Genomic DNA, 20,510 nt, shown 5'->3' on the forward strand with positions numbered 1-20,510 from the left:
TCCCTTAGGGTATGAAGCCTGTCATTCCCAGCAAAGTGAACCGAGACCCATTGCTCTCTCATTTCCATCTGACCCAAAGCCACTTGGTGGGCAAGTGTTTCTAATCTTTGGTTGCTAGTAGGAGCAGGTTGCTAAGAGCTCAGTGTGTGATTCCAGACCTGTTAAATCATTGCTTTGTTCAGGCATCTCATACTCATGAGAGCAGTTCATAAAAACAAAACGCCCACACCCCGTCCCAGAAGCTGACACCAGCGTACATGGGGGCAGCCAGAGATGCTGTTCTCCTTCTCAAGCCAGGATTAGATCAGCAGAATTGGGGGTTGAAAGGTCCATCTCAGGAAGGTTTAAAAAAAAAAAAACCAACGAGGATAAGGAGACGGGAGAGGAAGCGGTAACAAGACAAAAGCACAGGCAGACATACAATTCAGATGCAGGAAATGGTTCAAGTTGAAGCAGACAGGTGGAAGCAGAGACAGAAAAACAGGGAAGAAATGGTAAGTGATGATGGCCGTGTGGACAGCCTCCTATTCCATGTTGGAAAGCCATTAGAATCTGCAAGGAGCAGGGCAGACAGGGTGATTTTAGCAGGTGCCAGTCACAGGCACAAGGAAGGAAAAGCTGCACTGTGGCTTAGAAAGCAGAAAAATTAGAAATGACCTAAGAGGTTTTTACAAATGTATTCACATTCTTAAAAGGCACTTTCAGCTTCCCGCCTACCTATCACCGGGGAACATCTCCAGCTGCTGCCCTGATGGATGGCGGAAGCTGTCTCTCCAGTATTAGGCACATACAGTGTTCTGTAGGAGGGAAGGGAGTACTGGGAACTCCCTGATGAGAATAATCTGGGTCCATATGGGGTGTAACATTCTATCAGCTTGTGAATTTTAAAAAGTACCCTAAGGCCCAAAACTAATCCTTCCATTACAGCCGCCGCCTGCTGTGATTTGCATGCATTATGTGAAATGGATTATAACTAATTTTTCAAACTCAGCAGATTGTTATTTACCCATATGTTGACAATCAGTTTGCAGAGGTGGAAACTCTGTCAAGTCCTCCACAGAGAACAAACATTCTCCTTACTTGAATGTCCCCACCAGCAATATCATTGACTTTTCCTTTTACAAATTGCATTAAATACTTTTATTACATATAAAATGTAATGTTATCTATAATTTAAATATCATTACTATTATAGAACCTGTAATTTATGTAGCTATAGAAATTTATATTTAAAATATGATAGAGTATTAAAGTATATTATACATTTTATATTGCATAATTTATATAATTATACATTACATATAACAAATACTATATATAAAATCATATGAAACTAATTTTTAACATATAATCTTTATACAGTTTTATGTTACATATAACTTTTAAAAAATAAATGTCCCCATAATTTTTGAGAGGTCTTTTTTGACTTTTATTTTGTTTGAGTGTGAGCATGCTATAGTACAAGTGCAGAGGCCAGAGGACACAGCTTGAGACAGTTCAGTCTCTCTTTCCACCAAGTGTCACAGGTGTTGAACTCAGGTCAGAAGTCCTGATGGCAAGAACCTTTACCCACTGAGCCATGTCACTAATAACTGTTTAAAGTGAAAGTCAGTAGATGTCAATGTTTGTGTGTGATATATACTATTGGTTACATTGTTGGGCAGGCTGACTGCACAGCTCCACCTATCACATACACCCATCCATACACACACATATGCACAGACACACACACACACATGCACAGACACACACACACACACACACCATTCCCCACAACTCCTGCTCTCCTCTAAATCCAACCTCCTACCTTCTATAATCTGCAGCAGATCTGCTGTAGCCTCCCTTCCCCAACCCTGTCTCCCCCATCTCTAGTGACTCTTACAGGTCTCCTCCTTCTAACATCCTTCCAACTCCTTGTTTTTTCCCAGCTCCCAACTCCAGCAGGTACTCCCTGGGAACTCACATGCCACTCTGACAAGGGAAGCAGTTCACCTCTCTGCTCCTCCAAGTCCAATCCCCCAATCTGGTGCTCATCTCTGTAAGAGACCTTCTGCTGTGGCCTCTCCTCACTCTCCGCCCTCATTCCTGGGGGACTAAGCAGATCCTAGTGGAACACCCTGCTTTTCTCCCTCCTATGGATGCCCTCACACACTCCAACCCATCCTCATTCCTAAATGTCAGCTCCCAATACCTGAAAACACAGTTTACCTGGAACCACCAGGGGTCACACCTATCAGGACCCCAGAAAGTATTTCCTGCCAGGCAACACACAGCCACTACTCTCTCCTAAGAGCCAGAGAGGAAACAGAAATCAAAAACCAAAACACCCACCTAACAAAGGTAAGGCAAGATACAAGCAACTAGAATCACAATCTTCCAATCCTAGATGCCTAGAAACCACAGGAAAGCACAATCAATAATGGCCAGGATAATATGTATCCACTAGAGCCCAGAAACCCTACCACAGCAGTACCAACACAGCACTAACCCAGCTGAGGCACAAGAGAAAAACCTTAAAGCAGACTTCATGAGCGTAACAGAGGTTCTTAAAGAGAAAATAAATAAACCCCTTAAGGAAACCTATGTGAACACAAACAGTGGAAGAAAATGAATAAAACAGTTCAAGATCTGAAAGTAAAAATGGAATCCATAAGGAAACTCAAAATGAGAGAAATCTGGAAATGAAAATTTTAGAAATTTGAATAGGAACCAGAGGCAAGCCTCACCAACAGAATACAAGAGATGGAAGAGAGAATCTGTCATTGAAGACACAATAGAAGAAATGAATACCTCAAAGAAAATGTTAAATCTTAAAAAAAAATCCAGACACAAAACATCCAGGAAATCTGATGAAAAGGAATAATAGGAATAGAAGGAGAAAAACACAGTTCAAAAGCCCAGAAATATTTTCAACAAATTCACAGAAGAAGATTTTCCTAACCTAAAGAAGGCTATGCCTATCATGGTACAAGAAGCATACTTACTGGACCAGAAAAGAAAGTCCCCTCGGCACATAATCAAAACATTAATGTACAGAACAAAGACAGACTATTTAAAGCTGTAAGGCAAAAAGACCAAGTACCACATAAAGGAAGTCCTAGTAGAATTACACTTGACTTCTTAACGGAGACTCTAAAAGCCAGAAGGACCTGGACAGATATCCTACGGTCTCCAAGAGACCACAGATTCCAGCCCAGACTACTATATCCAGCATAACTTTCTAGCACAATATGTGGAGGAGAAAATAAGACATTCCATAATAAAACCAAAATTTAAACAATATCTATCTATAAATTCATCCTTACTGAAAATACTAAGAGGAAAACTCCAATCTAAAAAGGTTAACTACACCCAAGAAAAGACAGGTAATAAATAATCCCAGACTAGCAAATCAAAAAGAGGGAAACACACACTCACACACACTACCAATAACAACAACACAACAACAAGTAACAGGAACAACAAACTCTGCTCAGTATGGCTCATTGATGTCTCTCAACATCAATGGTCTTAATTCCCCAATAAACAGACATAGATTAATAGGATGAATGCAAAAACAGGATCAATCCATCATGTTGCTGCATCCAGGCAACGAGTTTTTAGCATCAAGGATAGACATCAACTCAGGGTAAAAGGATACAAATAAAAAGCTATTGAAAGAAAATAACCTAAGAAGCAAGCTGGTGTAGCCATCTTAAGATGTGAAAAACGGACTTTAAACCAAAACTCTTCAGAAGAGACAGTACACACTCATCAAAGGAAAAATCCACCAAAAGGATATTGCAATTCTTGACATCTATGCACCAAACACATGGGCACCCAAGGTTGTAAAATAAACTCTTCTACAGCCTAAAGTGCATATTGACCCTCACACAAATAGTGGGAGATTTCAGTATCTCACTCTCGCTAGACAGGTCACCCAGACAAAAACTAAACAGAAATTCAGGAGCTGACATTATAAACCAAGTCAACCTTATAGATATTTACAGATATTTCTCCTCAACACCTCATGGAACTTTCTCCAAAATAAACTGCGTACAAATCAAGTCTGAACATATACAAGAAAATTGAAATAATTCCCTGTATCTTATCAGACCACCATGGATTAAAGCTGGATATCAACAACAGCAGAAACAACTGAAAATTTGCAAACTCATGAAAACCTAACAACTTACTACTAATTGAAAATGTGTCAATAAAAAATTAAAGAAAAAAATTGATTGAGGAAGAAATTAAGTACTTTCTAGAACTGAATGAAAATGAATACACAACTTACCCAAACTTATGGGACATAATGAAGGTGGTTATAAGAAACCAGTTCATAGCACTAAATGCCTACTTTTGAAAAATCGGAAGTATATTAATAACTGAACAGCACTCTTGAAGCTCTAGAGCAAAAAAGAAGAAATCAAATCCAAAAGGAGTACAGGTCAAAAAAACAATTAAACTGAGGGCTGAAATCAATAAAATAGAAACAAACAAATGCAATACAAAAAAATCAATAAAACAGAGTTGGTTCCTTGAGAAAATCAGTAAGACTGATAAACCCCCCGCAGTCGCCGCTGTCGCCGCCGAGCTTTGGACTCGGAGCTGGCAGCGGACACCGGTGCCGCCGCCTAGACAGCTGCACGGGCAACCGGTAGCTGTTCTTAGCTGTGTCCAGCCCTTCCGGAACACATCCTGAGTGAGTCCTGGTTTGCTGCAACACTTCACATTAACATCTAGCAAAAATAGCCAGCCTGGCCCAGGGAGCCCAGCTTCAGAAGAGCCTCCCACACAGGAAAGAGATCAGCCCCTCCAAGACCCCAACTCCAGGGAGCCCAGCTTCAGCCCGCAGTAAGGAAGGAGACCAGTGGAGACGGAAAGACCCCACCAGCACCCACTGGAAGAAGAGATGGGAAGAAGACAGAATACGAGATCACTCAGCAATAGAAACACCAACATGACCCCACCAGAATCCAGGGATCCAACACCAGCAAGTCCCGAAAAGCACTACATAGATGAAGAAGAGGAGACAGACCTTAAAAATTATTTCATGAAGATGATGGAGAGCCTCAAAGAAGAAACGAGGAAATCCCTTAAAGAAATAGAAGAAAAAACAAACAAAAAAATCCATGAAATGGGGGAAAAATTTCAAGAAATAAACAAATCTCTCAAAGAATGTAAAGAGCACCAAGAAAAAACAACCAAGAAAATTAAGGAAACAGCTCAAACAGTTGAAGGATTGAAAGCTGAAATAGAAACGATAAAGAAAACACAGAATGAAGGGATTCTGGAAATAGAAAAGCTCGGTAAACGGTCTGGAACTACAGATGCAAGTATCACCAATAGAATACAAGAGATAGAAGAGAGAATCTCAGGTGTTGAAGACTCATTAGAGGATATAGAGTCGTCAACCAAAGAAAATCTCAAAACCAACAAATCCTTAACACAAAATATCCAGGAAATATGGGACACCATGAAGAAGCCAAACCTGAGAATAATAAGTATAGAAGAAGGTGAAGAACTTCAACTTAAAGGTACAGAAAACATATTCAACAAAATCATAGAAGAAAACTTCCCTAACCTAAAGAAAGATATGCCTATGAAAGTACAAGAATCTTACAGAACACCAAATAGGCTTGACCAGAAAAAGAAGTCACCTCGCCATATAATAATCAAAACATCAAACCTACAGAGCAAAGAGAAAATATTAAGAGCAGCTAAAGAAAAAGGCCAAGTAACATACAAAGGCAGACCTATCCGAATTACACCTGACTTCTCAATGGAAACGATGAAAGCCAGAAGATCCTAGTCAGATGTCCTACAAACGCTAAGGGAACAAGGATGCCAGCCCAGACTACTATATCCAGCAAAGCTCTCAATTACCATAGATGGAGAAAACAAAATATTCCATGACAAAGCCAGATTTAAACAATACGTATCCATGAATCCAGCTCTACAGAAAATGCTAGAAGGAAAACCTAGAGCCAAGGAAGATAACTACATTCACAAAGACACAGGCAATATATAATCATACTTTACAAAACACTAAAAGAAAAAGGGAGGAGAAACAACACAAAATAACTTCACTAACAATAAATCAAGCGCAAACAAGGATCACCAATCAATGGTCATTAATATCCCTCAATGTCAACGGCCTCAACTTGCCTATAAAAAGACACAGACTAGCAGAATGGATATGAAGACAGAACCCTTCCTTCTGCTGCATACAAGAAACACATCTCAACAACAAAGACAGACGTTATCTCAGAGTAAAGGGCTGGGAAAAGATCTTCCAATCAAACGGCCCCAAGAAACAAGCGGGCGTAGCAATCCTAATATCTAACAAATTAGACTTCAAATTAAAATCAATCAAAAGAGATGAAGAAGGGCACTTCATATTCATCAAAGGAAAATACATCAAGACGAAGTCTCGATTTTAAACATCTACGCCCCAAATACAAAGGCATTCGTGAAAGAAACATTACTAAAGCTCAAAATGCACATAAAATCTCACACACTAATAGTAGGAGACTTCAACACTCCGCTCTCACCGCTAGACAGGACCTCCAGACAGAAACTTAACAAAGAAACAAAAGAATTAATAGAAGTTATGACCCAACTGGGTTTAACAGACATCTATAGAACATTCCATCCAAATACAAAGGGATATACCTTCTTCTCGGCACCACATGGAACCTTCTCTAAAATTGACCACATAATAGGAAACATAGCAAATCTCCACAGATACAAAAAAATTGGAATAACCCCCTGCATCTTATCAGACCACCATGCATTAACATTAGAATTCAACAATAACACAAATCGCAGAAACCCTACAAACTCATGGAGATTGAACAATGCACAATTGCACCATCCCTGGGTAAAGGAACAAATAAAAAAAGAAATTAAAGACTTCCTCGATTTCAATGAGAATGAAGACACAACATACACAAACTTATGGGACACTTTGAAAGCAGTGCTGAGAGGAAAGTTTATAGCACTAAGTGCCCACATGAAAAAACTGGAGAACAGTCATACTAGAGAATTAATAGCACAGCTGAATGTTCTAGAACAAAAAGAAGCAAACTCCACCAGGAGGAGCAGACGCCAGGAAATAATCAAATTGAGGGCTGAAATCAATCAAGTAGAAACCAGGAAAACACTGAGAAGAATCAATGAAACAAAGAGTTGGTTCTTTGAGAAAATCAACAAAATAGACAAACCTCTGTCCAAACTAACCAAAAGACACAGAGAGAACATGCTAATTAACAAAATCAGGGATGAAAAAGGGGACATAACAACGGACTCTGAGGAAATCAAGAGAATCATCAGGGCATACTTTGAAAATCTGTACTCCACAAAATTTGAAAATTTAAAGGAAATGGACAATTTCCTGGATAGATATCACTTGCCAAAACTAAATCAAGAACAGATAAATAATCTAAACAGACCTATAACCCCTAATGAAATAGAAGCAGTCATCAAAAGTCTCCCAAACAAAAAAAGCCCAGGCCCAGATGGCTTCAGTGCAGAATTCTACCAGAAATTCAAAGAAGAGCTCATTCCAATACTCGTCAAAGTATTCCACACAATAGAAGCAGGAGGCTCACTGCCAAACTCTTTCTACGAGGCTACAATTACCTTGATACCCAAGCCACACAAAGACACAACTAAGAAAGAGAACTATAGACCAATTTCCCTCATGAACATTGATGCAAAAATACTCAATAAAATACTTGCAAACCGGATTCAAGAACACATCAGAAAAATCATCCACCATGATCAAGTAGGCTTCATTCCAGGAATGCAGGGATGGTTCAACATTAGAAAATCTATCAATGTAATCCACCATATTAACAATCTGCGAAAGAAAAACCACATGATCATCTCACTAGATGCTGAAAAAGCCTTTGACAAAATCCAGCACCCCTTCATGATAAAGGTCCTAGAGAGATCAGGGATAACAGGAACGTACCTGAATATAATAAAAGCAATATACAGTAAACCAACAGCTAACATCAAACTAAATGGAGAGAAACTCAAAGCAATTCCTCTAAAATCAGGAACAAGACAAGGCTGTCCACTCTCTCCATATCTCTTCAATATTGTACTTGAAGTTCTAGCTACAGCAATAAGACAACAAAAGGAGATAAAGGGGATACAAATAGGTAAAGAAGAAGTCAAACTTTCATTATTTGCAGATGATATGATAGTTTACATAAGTGATCCAAAAAACTCCGCAAGGTCACTCCTAGAGCTGACAAACACCTTCAGCAATGTGGCAGGATACAAGGTAAACTCAAAAAAATCAGTGGCCCTAGTATATACAGATGATGAAGTGACTGAGAAAGAAATCAGAGAAACATCACCTTTTACAATAGCCAAAAACAGCATCAAATATCTGGGGATAATGTTAACCAAGGAAGTGAAAGACCTGTATATCAAGAACTTTGTGTCTTTGAAGAAAGAAATCAAAGAAGATACCAGAAAATGGAAAGATCTCCCATGCTCTTGGATTGGTAGGATCAACATAATAAAAATGGCAATCTTGCCAAAAGCAGTCTATAGATTCAATGCAATCCCTATCAAAATTCCATCACAATTCTTCAAGGACCTAGAAAGAACATTAATCAACTTTATATGGAAAAACAAAAGGCCCAGGATAGCCAAAACATCCCTATACAATAAAGGAACTTCAGGAGGCATCACCATACCTGACTTCAAGCTCTATTATAGAGCTATAGTCCTGAAAACAGCTTGGTATTGGCACAAAAATAGGCAGGTAGACCAATGGAACCGAATCGAAAGCCCTAATTTTAACCCACACACCTATGAACACCTGATTTTTGACAAAGAAGCTAAAACTGTACAGTGGAAAAAAGAAAGCATCTTCAACAAATGGTGCTGGCATAACTGGGTACTGGTGTGCAGAAGACTGCAGATAGATCCATGTTTATCGCCTTGTACAAAACTTAAGTCCAAATGGATCAAAGATCTCAACATACATCCAGCCACACTGAAACTTTTAGAAGAGAAAGTGGGAGATACTCTTCAACGAGTTGGTACAGGAGACCACTTCCTAAACATAACACCAGTGGCACAGGCACTGAGATCGACAATTAACAAATGGGACCTTCTAAAACTAAAAAGCTTCTGTAAGGCAAAGGACACAGTCAAAAAGACAAAAAGGCAGGCCACAGAATGGGAAAAGATATTCACTAACCCTACATCTGACAGAGGGCTAATCTCCAAAATTTACAAAGAACTCAAGAAACAAGTCTCCAAAACACCAAAGGATCCACTTGAAAGGTGGGGTACAGAGCTAAATAGAGAATTCTCAGTAGAGGAGGCTAAAATGGCCAAGAGACACTTAAGAAAGTGCTCAACATCCTTAGCCATCAGGGAAATGCAAATCAAAACAACTCTGAGATACCATCTTACTCCTGTCAGAATGGCTAGAATCAAAAACACCGAAGACAATTTATGCTGGAGAGGATGTGGAGAGAGAGGAACACTCCTCCACTGCTGGTGGGAATGCCGACTCATACAGCCTCTTTGGAAATCAGTATGGAGATTCCTCAGGAAAATGGGAATTATTCTACCACTAGACCCAGCAATTCCACTCTTAGGCATTTATCCAAATGAGGCAGGTTCATACAACAAGGGCATCTGCTCCACTATGTTCATAGCAGCATTGTTTGTAATAGCCAGAACCTGGAAGCAACCTAGATGCCCCTCAACTGAAGAGTGGATAGAGAAAATGTGGTACATTTACACAATGGAGTATTACTCAGCAGAAAAAAACAATGGAATCTTGAAATTCGCAGGGAAATGGATAGCACTGGAAGAAACCATCCTGAGTGAGGTAACCCAGTCGCAAAAAGACAAACATGGTATGTACTCACTCATATATGGATTCTAGATATGGATCAGGATAGTGCCAGTCTGCACTTCCACAGATAAAGAGTCTGGGAAACAGGAAAGAACCTAAAAGATATGCATATATGCATAGTACCCAAGAGAAGAGGATGGAGACAAGATCCTCTGAATGGATGGGGAACACGGCGAGGGGTGGGGGGGAGTGGGACCTGGGAAGAATAGAGGGGGTAAAGAGGAAGGGAGTTGGTCATGGGGGAACAGGAAGTTGAGGGGGTGGGGGTAGAATAGGGGGAAGAGGGAATCATAGGATCGAAGACAGATCAGGCACCAGAGTGACCTCGAGTGATCTAAAGGTATAACATCAATTGGCAAGCTAAGCAATAGTGGAGGGACCACCTCGAATGCCCATTCCTGATAATGAACTTGATGTCTATAACCATCCGGGAGCCTTCATCCTGTGACTGATGGAAGCAGAGGCAAACACACAACTAAGCACTGAACTGAACCCAAGGAACCCAGTGACAGATAGAGAGGAGTGATGAGCAAATTGGCAAAGAATGGGCTGGCAAAACCAGCAGAGACAGCTGATCTGAACAGGGGAGTGCTCTTGGACCCCAGACCGACAGTGGGGAGGCCAGCATGGGACTGATCTGGACCCCCCAAATGTGAGTGTCAGTGAGAAGGCCTGGGCAACCTATGGAGCCCTGAGCTGTGGATCAGTGTCTATCCCTGGTATACAAACTGTCTTCATGTGCCTATAGCACAAGGAGAGATGCTCTCTCAGCCTGGACTCTTAGGGGAGTGCCTTGACCCTACCAAGAGTAAAATGACAGACTCTAGATATCCCCTATGTGGAAGGATTTGGCAATAGGGTGGGAGGGAGGGGGGGAAGGGGAGTGCCGGAGGAGGGGAGGGAGAGGGAACTGGGATTGACATGTAAAACAAGCTATTTAAAATTAAAATAAAAAATGATAAAAAAAGACTGATAAACCCTTATCCAAATTAATTAAAAGGTGGAGAGAGAATATCCAAATTAACAAATTGGAAATGAGAAGGGAGATATAGCTGTAGACAGTGAGGAAATCCAGACAAATAAGAACATATTTTAAAAACCTGTATCCCAGTTAATCAAAAAGTCTAAAAGAAATGTATAATTTTCTTTTTGATACATACAACCTAACAAAGTTAAATCAAGATCAGATACGCAATTTAAACAGACCTATATGTCCTAGTGAAATAAAAGCAGTCATTAAAAGTCTCCCAGCCAGTCCATCCCACATGAGGGATGTACTCTCAGACTGGACTCTTGGGGGAGGGCCTAGGCCCTGTGCTGGATGAAATGACAGACTCTGGAGATCCTCCATGGAGGACCTCACCCTCCCTGGGGATTAGAGTGGGGATTGGGTGGGGGGTTGGGGAGCCTGGTTAGGGGCAGGGAAAGGGAGGAGGGGAAGGAGAGGGAGTTGGGATTGACATGTGAAACAAGCTTGTTCTAACTTAAATTTTAAAAAAAGTCTCCCAGTCAAAAAAAAAAAAAGAAAGAAGGAAGGAAAGAAAGAAAGAAAGAAAGAAAGAAAGAAAGAAAGAAAAAAGAAAGAAAGAAAAGGCCCAGGGCTAGATGATTTTAATGAAGAATTCTACCAGACTTTCAAAGAAGGATTATGACAATTCTCCTCAAATTATTACACAAATTAGAAAAAAGAGACCACTTCATTTTATGATGCTACACTTCCCCAATACCCAAACCACATAAAGACCTAACAAAGAATTGCAGACCAATTTTCTTTACACAGATGCAAAAATTCTCAATAAGATACTTGCAAACTAAATCCAAGAACACATCTAAAAGATCATCCACTGTGAACAAATAAGCTTCATCCCAGAAATGCAGCGATGGTTCAACATACATAAACCAATAAATGTAATCCACCATATAAACAAACTGAAAGACAAAAACCAGATGATCATCTCATTAGATGCAGAAAAGGCCTTTGACAAAATCCAACATCCCTTCATGATAAAACACCCTGGAAAGATTAGAGATACAAGGGAAATACCTCAACATACTAAAGGCAGTTTACAGAAAGCCATAGCCAGTATCAACTTAAATGGAGAGAAACTCATAGCAATTCCACTAAAATCAGGAACAAGACAAGGTTATCCACTCTCTCCATACCTATTCAATATAGTATTTCATGTGTTAGCTAGAGCAATAAGACAACTGATGGAGATCAAGGGGATATAAATTGGAAAGGAAGAAGTCAATGTATCTTTATTTGCAGATGATATGATGGAACATTATATGACAGAAAAATTACACTAAGAAACCTTTACAGCTGATAAACACTTTCAGTAAAGTAGCTGGATACAAAATTAACTCACAAAATTAAGAAGTTTTCCTATACACAAATGACAAATGGGCTCAGAAAGAAATCAGGAAAACAACACCCTTCACAATAGCCACAAATAATACAAAATACCTAGAGGTAACTCTAACTAAACACGTAAAAGACTTGAAAGACAAGAAAAATTAATAATAATAATAGTAAACAGAAGAGGTGGGCTGTTAGTAACTGTTATAGTATTTCATTTTAATGAGAAGTAAACTGTTTCTGATATGACCAATTGATACATTTTAATGTAACATTTTACTATTAAACATCAATGTAATCTGTTTCTACATATATTAAGTAAATTGTATATAATATTTATACTTATATAAATTATATATATATGTATCTCAAATGACAAATAAAAGGCTATCCCTTCACAAAGGTGGAACTGCTTTAAAAGTGACTTGCTTTATGGGTGTCAAAGGTTGGGTTTTGTAGAAGCAGATGCCAAGAAATGCCAAGATGGAATATGAGGTGTGAGGTGTTCAGAGATCAGTACAAGGAAGAAGAAACAGAGAATTCTAGAATGAGAGCTGTTTCTCATGCTGGGCTACATGAGGCTGAACTGTCTGGGCTTCTGTTCTCCTATCTTAGTCATTAGCTGTGACTGTGTGTAGAAACCATGGCACCAGAAGGTGGCTCGTGGTAGCTGAGACAGACTTTATGGGGCAAACAGCTGGAGCAGGCATAAACAGCTGAAGCGACAGCCCACATCTGGGCAACAAGTTCTTCCTTGGAAGAAACCTGAGCACCATATATTGTTTCAACCACCTAGGGCTGGCAGCCATTGTCAGAAACAACATGATGTTGAAATGTCAGCGCCTCATCCAGCTATGGTGACTTGTTGTAGAAGTAATGCCTATACCAGCATCTCTGTCATCATAAATATGAAACAACTTTCAGTAGCAAATATGTACTACAAAATAATGCTGTTTATGTCACTATAAAGGCATGGACTAGACAAGAACAATATAATATAATACAGCAGCATTTGCTTTTGGAATTAAAGAACTAAGGTATGCTTCACATTTGAAGATGCTGAAAGTGTAGGTAATCACGTGACATGTTTCATATTATCTAAAACAAAATTAGTAACCTAGGTTTAGATGAGCTACCATTTAATATCACTTTTCCAAAAAAAGTATTCTATAATTGAACAGCCTTGAGAAAATCGAATGAGGCAATCAATTATATTTGGTTATACATTGCATTTATGCCATTTGACATCTCCTTTGCAAAACAAATTTCCCTATGCCAGCTGTAATTAGGTGCTGAGATGAAGCTGCCTCACTAGTCTGCATATTTGATGAGGCCAGCCAGCAGCTGTCGGATCACTGGCTCTGTTCTCATGGACAATGGAAACATCAAAGACATCTGTGGTTTGCCCTAAAATTAGTGCCAGAGTTGGCCCTCTCTCCTCCATTGTGCAGCCAGATTTGCTATTTGCATAAGTTACAAGGGAACCTGAACACATAGTTGCTGAGCCCAACTATCTTCCCACCAAAAGACCTTGGACGGTGGCAGAAAAGGACTGTCTACCATAAATCTCTCATGCATGAGTGGAAGCCAGCAACTTGGTACTCAGTCCCCGATTTTTACTGTTTATAACTTTTAAATTCCCAAAGTGGGGGCAAAATAATATTTATTTCATTGTGTTTTGCTATTTTTCCCTGGGACCAAATTGGACCCTTTGTACTAAGCAACACACTATGAATGACTGAGTCAAATCTTTGGCCCCCATAGAGTTTGTTTTTTTTTTTAAGAAAAATTAAGATATTGTTTGTAAAGCACCTACATGTGCTCAGGACCTAGGCAACACTCACTAAATGTCAGCCATCCTCATAGCTTCATCTAGTGGCCTTTTTGAGAGCTATTAACTGCAATGTATTTAGAACATTCGTTTATTGGGCTATGTAGCTCAGCTGATAAAGTGCTTGTCCAATATTCGTGAAGCCCTGGGCTCAGTTCCCAGTGCTTCATAAAGCTAGGCATGGTGGTGCATGTCTGTCATCATTTGGGAGATGGAGGCAGGAGGACCAGAAGCTCAAAGTTGAGCAGGGAAGTTGGTTCAGTAGGTAAGAACGCTGAATACACAAGCATAAGGACTTGAGTCCAAATCTGGGGCACCCATGTGAGCCTGTAACTCCAGCATTGGGGGGTCAGGGGCAGAGATAGGTAGATTCCAACAGGTTGCTGGTCAACTACATTAGTAGAAACAGAGAGCTTCAGATTTGGTGAGAGGCCCTGTCTTCAGGGAATACTGTGGGTAATGATAGAGAAAGACATTTAACACTGGATTCTGTGAGCATGAACATAACACACACACATACACACACACACACACACACACACACACACGCTCACTCACATACATGCTCATACACATTCACATTCACACACACAGTACATATTTACACATACACACATGGCTAGTAATAAATTTTAAAAAGAAGTTCAGGGTCATCTTCAGCTACCTAGTATGTTGAGGACAAACTGTAATAGTCTATCTCATAAAAAACTTTCATTGACACCATGTGGCGGTAGCAAATGCCTTTAATCCCAGCACCCAGGAGGCATAGACAGACAGATCTCTGAGTTCAAGGTCAGCCTGATCTACAGAGTGAGTTCCAAGACAGCCAGGGCTACACAGAGAAACCCTCTCGAAAAGCCAAAACAAAACAAAACAAAAAAATTCATTCACTGAGAAAGCAAAGAATAATATTCCTTTATCCTACTGTTTACAATTCTGTGACAGGTTTCAAACCTTTATGTCGGTTTTAAACCATGTGCTCACTATTGAGTCATACTAACAGCAACTTACAGGAATTCTTCTGAAAGTACCAGTTGTTTGACCTTTAACCGCAGATCCTGGGAAGCTCGACCAGACTACCTTCAACAGCAGACATGTATTAGCTCACATAAGAAGTCGGCTGCAGCTGGTGACTCAGAAATCAAGAACAGGTACTTCCCAGATCTGCACACTTGGTTTTCAGGCCAGGTCTTACATGGTCACATGATGGCTAGCTCGCCCAATGCAACCTGCAGCAAACGGCAGGGCCAGTTCTGCTCTCAGGTCCCCAGATCCAGGCCACTCACACTCACACTGCCAGGGCCAGTTCTACTGTTTTGCCCTGGTGAGGCACAGGACCCTCTCTCCTGACTGCTGCAGGGGGGGTCGGCTCCAGTGTGCTGCCCAGTCAGGGTTCAGGGCAGGCTCTCCTGTGCACTGCAGCTGGTGAGGGGCAAGATTAACCCTCTTTCTCTCGTGACCCTAGTGCAAGCTCTCTCTCTCACCTGCTGTGGGTGGCAATGGGTGAGCAGGGGAGGGTATCTTTCTCTCACCCATGCCACCATATGGCAGGTAAGGGAGGCAGGGTCAGCTCTCCTGCTCTCGTGCCCTTAGAGCAGGTTCACGGGTGTCCACGACAACAGGTTCAGCGCTAGTGTGCTGCCCGGGTAAGTTGCACATCCATGGTGAAGGGTAGGGCCATCTTTCACGAGTGTGTGGGGGGGGGTGCAGCTCTTCCTTGAGAGGCACAGCCAGCTCTCCTGTGGTAGTATCCAGTGAGGGGTAGGGCCATCCATTCCAGGGCCAGCAAAGGGAGGGGCTGGCTCAGCACAGCCCTTGGATTTCCACAGATGTAGTTCCTATGAACCCCCCCCCACACACACCCCACCCCGTGCTAACACAGGCCATGCACATCATCACAGACCCTAGCTGCAGTTAGGACCATGGACCCAGACAAGGCCCTCAGTAGCAGGTCGGGTGAATATCACCATGGCCACCGTGGCAGCACAGGTCACCCAGATCAGTATGGCCCCATTGGCAGCATAGCTCTCGGACACCAACCAAGTCCCAGGTGGCTGACCAGACCCTGGGCATTTGTAGAGTTCTCGGTGGGACAATAAGAGTCATGGGCATCACCCCAGACCCTGGCCTCTGCAGAGTCACAGACTCAGACATGGCCCTATGCAGCGACCTGGGCCAGGACGTCTCCAAGACCCCAGGTTGTAGCACAGGCCACCCAGATCAGCATGGCCCCACAGCTGCATGCCCCTCGGACACCAAGATGGTCTCAGGTGGCTGACCAGACCCCCAGTCATCCGCATGGCTCTCAGTGGTAATAGGAGCCATGGACATCTTCTTAGACCCTAACCCCCAGCAGCAGCCATGACCTGGACTACCCTGGGTGAGAGCATAGGCTGCTTCAAACAGCATTGGCCCAGGCAGCAGCACGGCCCTCACATCTCGCCACAAGCTGCAGCCCAGACTCCAGGGATCCGTGTGGTCTCTGGAAGCCTCTTGGGCCACAGACATCAACACAGATTCCGGATGTGGTAGGACCATGGACTCAGACACGGTCCAAGGCAGCAGGCCGGACTCAGATGTCACCATGGTCCCAAATGGCAGTGCAGGCCACCTGGATTGTCACGGCCCCTGCTACATCGCAACCCCACGGCACCAACATGACAGCCTAGACTACAAATCTCTGCAGGGCCCTCAGTAGTGACAGGAGCCTCAGATGGGCTGCTTCAGAGCCCTGAAAAAAGACTTGGCGTTTGGCAACAGCCCAGGCCCGGACATCATTCTGGACTCGGTGGCAAGCAAGCCATTCACTTCAGCTCCCCTACCCCGCCCCTCACCTCTTCAGATATGCCTCTCTCCTCAACCTATGAACACACCATGTAGTCCTCTCTTCCACTTCCCCACCCTGCACTCGCTCACCATAATGGTCCCTTGACATCTGACGGGCTCCTGGTTGAGTCACAGGTAGCACTTGGTTTAGTTCTGCCTGGCCTGGCTGTGATGCATGGTGCTGAGATACTACTTTTCATCTCTCACGTTCCAGGTCCCAGAAACCACAGGTTTGGTATGTTGGTAACTGACCGCCTAGCGCCTCGCGCTCCAGACCACGAGGTGTTGAGGGGAGGCATCTCTGTCTTCCGCTGCTCAGAAGAAACCTGCCCAAGAAGCCCACCAGCCTGTATTTTCTCAAGAATCGGTATCCAGAGTAGAATCCATTGCGTGAACCAATCAATTGCCCTGAAAGCAGACTCACGGGTGGCTTAGTGAAGGACACAGCTCTGCAAAAGGGGATGATGGCTCTCCAGCAGAGCTGCTGTCTCACATGCAAAACGGCAGGTGGGACACGCTCACCCACAGCATCTGTGTAGTTAAACACAGCTACTTTTTTCATTGAAAACAGAAAGCCTGGTTTTCTCCAGCCTTCCGAAAACTACTGCATCAATATTTATAGGGGAAAACTGTATGTATTTATAATAAAATAAATGAATAAACTTCCAAAATCCCAGGGCTAATATTTAGTTGCATGCATTAGTATGGCATGCTGATGGGTGTTTGTTCTAGAGGGGCACATGTGTTATCCTCGCCACTAAATAATGTCATCATCACTTCTGCACAAACCTATCATCCTGCATGTTCCCTTAGAACAAGTACCTGATTGGCCTTGCTTGACACTATATATTCTGTTGAACAATTGCCAGCAGTAAGTAAGGATTCAATGAATATTTATTGAGTAAATTAATGGAAACATTGTAGAAAAATGATAAGATATCAGGAGTCCTGCAGCAGGACGCCTGCCCCACAGTCTTCATCACATAGAGGGCTGGACTGAATAATGACCCTTTCTAGCCTCTGAATTAAACACTTTTTGTTTTGTTTTGGGTTTCTAGACCTTGCCAAGGCAAGCAGGTAGAAAGGATTTCCCCCTCAGACTTCTTTATATGTGAGGCTATTATAAAAGGTGCCTTCAAAATTCAGCGTGGGCCTCCATGGGGGCCATGTTGATGATCTCTAGACCCTGTCTGTCTTTTTCACCTCCAATACTTCTCGAATTAACATTGCTCAAACTCCCAGCCAGGCATCTTGTTCTAGAGTTCTTGATTAGGTCAAGTTTCTGGCCTCTAAATTGGACTTGATTTTCAATCTCTTTTTCTCTTCTTCTTCAGTAGATTTCATCTGGAAACACTGGATTTTCCTTTCCTATAAGAGTCATGGTACATGACGTCCCCAGACCACCCTAGCAATTCCTAAGTCAGATATTTTCCACCAGCCCTCAACTTAGACTCTATATCTAACTTTCTAATAAATCATTCTATTTTGAACCATATGTTAGAATTTCTAGGTTGTAATTAAAATTGTGTATGAATATATATATATGAAGAGATGTGATATATAATCTTTAAAATTAAGAGGATGGTGACTTATGCTCTCCTCACTTACAATATAAATCTATGACTATCTCCAAATTCCTAAAATTTTCTGAAATTAACTGGGGTTTTGCTTTGTTTTGCAGTAGTACTCTGGCTCATTCTCCCTGAAACAAAGAGGATAAGCCAGGGACCAATCACATCTCCTTTCAGTCCATGACTCAGACACAGCTATTGCCTCACAGCCTTCTGGAAATCAGATGTCAAGCGGTGAACTGAAGCTCCCTCTGCCTTTGCTTTAGCAGACACGTATTCCATTGTCTTCCCTTCCCACTCAGGAGCAGGCTTTAGCTACTCATTAATTTTGAGGGGGTTTCCTAAGAGATGCAAGAAAAGATTTCCTGGTGATGCAGGCTGACAGCTATGGAAGCACTAACAAGGGACGCCATAAAATCCATTCCTTGGGAGTCTTTATGAAGAGCAAAGCCAAACGAGTCTTGCTGAAATGTAACAGGAGTACATAGGAGACTTGAAAGGGGTGATGTGTCACATAATTCAATTATTTTATAGCAGCAGATGGGATATTAATTTAAAATAAGAAGCAACATTCAATTAGCAACAGAGTTGGTGATTCCCAAATTCCACAGGTCTTTTAACTGTGAATTTAAGGAAACTACACCCTTGCCTTCTTGTGCAGCCTGAGTTTGGGTTCTGTGTTCATTGTGACATAAGCAGCATGCTGCGATTTCTACTCAATATCAGAATACACTGCCTGTAGGGACTCAGATATCTTATTAACTCCGCCCCTTGATAACCAGGCACGCCCAGTGACACGGCTACATCACCACTACGTCACTCGTGCGGGACTCAATGCGCATGTGCCTCATCCCCTTTATAAATCATCTGAACCCCCCCCTCTGTCTCTGCTCTGTACGGGTTGGTTACCTCTCACCCCCGTTTCCCTCCCCGTCCACCAAAAAACTCCACGTGGGCTCGTTGAGTCGCGGTTTGTTTCTCCTTACTGGATAAACCTAAACGTTTTAACAACACTGCCTTCCTTGTCCCGTGTAGTTCTGCCATTTGAAACCACATGAAGGTTTTCTGATGTGGGTAGACTGTGGGATGTGTTTTTGTTTTTGTTTTATTGCCCAAGTTCTCCTCTGTTCACTCCCTCTATTTCTCTTATATAGAAAGAGAGTGAGTAATGAGCATTTGTTGCCTAAGTCTCTTATTGGATGAAAGTTGAGTTCAGCTTTGGCACCAACACAATCAAGTCCCATACTTGGCTTCTCCATACAATTGACTATAACAATTTCATACTCCAACCAACTTTGTCATCCTAACCTGTGAGTTCAGATCCTTTTTCATTTCTAGGTTCTGCACCTTTGTTTGTGACAACCCTATCATGACATGATCAATTATCCATGGTGAAAATATACCATGCTTCTTTTAGGAAGTTTATTTAAAGTTCTAGATTAGTAGGGTGTGGTTAATAGAAGTTTCAAACAACTGAAGTTTTTCACTTGGTAACTGCTGAGACAAACCAAGTGAAGCCTCCCATGCTATATTCCACAGTCATCTCCTTCCCTGGTCCCTTAAGCAGACAGACCTCTGTGCAGTGACGCAATAGATATAATTTTACTTACTGCAGACTAAAGATTTCTGTTTTAAGGCTCATAGTAACACAGTGTGCATTTATTAGGTACTGAGTTTATGCTACAATATTCACGTACTTTTTTTGAACTATCTCATCTAAGTCTCATAAGACTACCACAATATAGTGGTACCATTATCCCAAAGTACAAGAAGGAAAGAGGAACATAGACATGGAGTGACTTACTCAAAGCCACCATGAAGGGACGACTAGATGCTCGATCTGTACCTGAGCATTTACTTTACTACTCACAGACTCTTGCTGCTCTCAGGCTCAGCTAGAGGAACAATTTTCTCTGCAATAGGGAAGCAGCTAATGTATTGACTCAGTGTCAAAATACTGAGAGTAAGTGACTGTTTCTGCTCAGCAAAAATGAGACATTTGCAACAATAATGCCCTTCTCCCCGCCAAGGCTCAGGGAACACCAC

The 20,510-nt window shown here is 41.8% G+C and overlaps 2 long non-coding RNA genes across 2 annotated transcripts in view; one reads left to right on the plus strand and one right to left on the minus strand.

The window, feature by feature from the left end:
* The window catches only part of LOC121133172, a 47,970-nt gene extending 30,852 nt beyond the window's left edge, over window positions 1-17,118 (minus strand). Inside the window, exon 1 of the long non-coding RNA XR_005869944.1 lies at window positions 16,984-17,118. This is a non-coding gene — a long non-coding RNA (uncharacterized LOC121133172). The remainder of the gene's footprint in view (window positions 1-16,983) is intronic.
* On the plus strand, window positions 300-17,508 carry LOC121133173. The gene is made up of 3 exons (XR_005869945.1): window positions 300-494; window positions 15,123-15,218; window positions 17,108-17,508. It is a non-coding gene; the product is annotated as an uncharacterized LOC121133173 (long non-coding RNA).
* The last annotated feature ends 3,002 nt before the right edge of the window (window positions 17,509-20,510 follow it).

Source organism: Mesocricetus auratus, unplaced genomic scaffold (assembly GCF_017639785.1).
Source record: "Mesocricetus auratus isolate SY011 unplaced genomic scaffold, BCM_Maur_2.0 Super-Scaffold_100020, whole genome shotgun sequence".
Classification (NCBI taxonomy): Eukaryota; Metazoa; Chordata; class Mammalia; order Rodentia; family Cricetidae; genus Mesocricetus; species Mesocricetus auratus.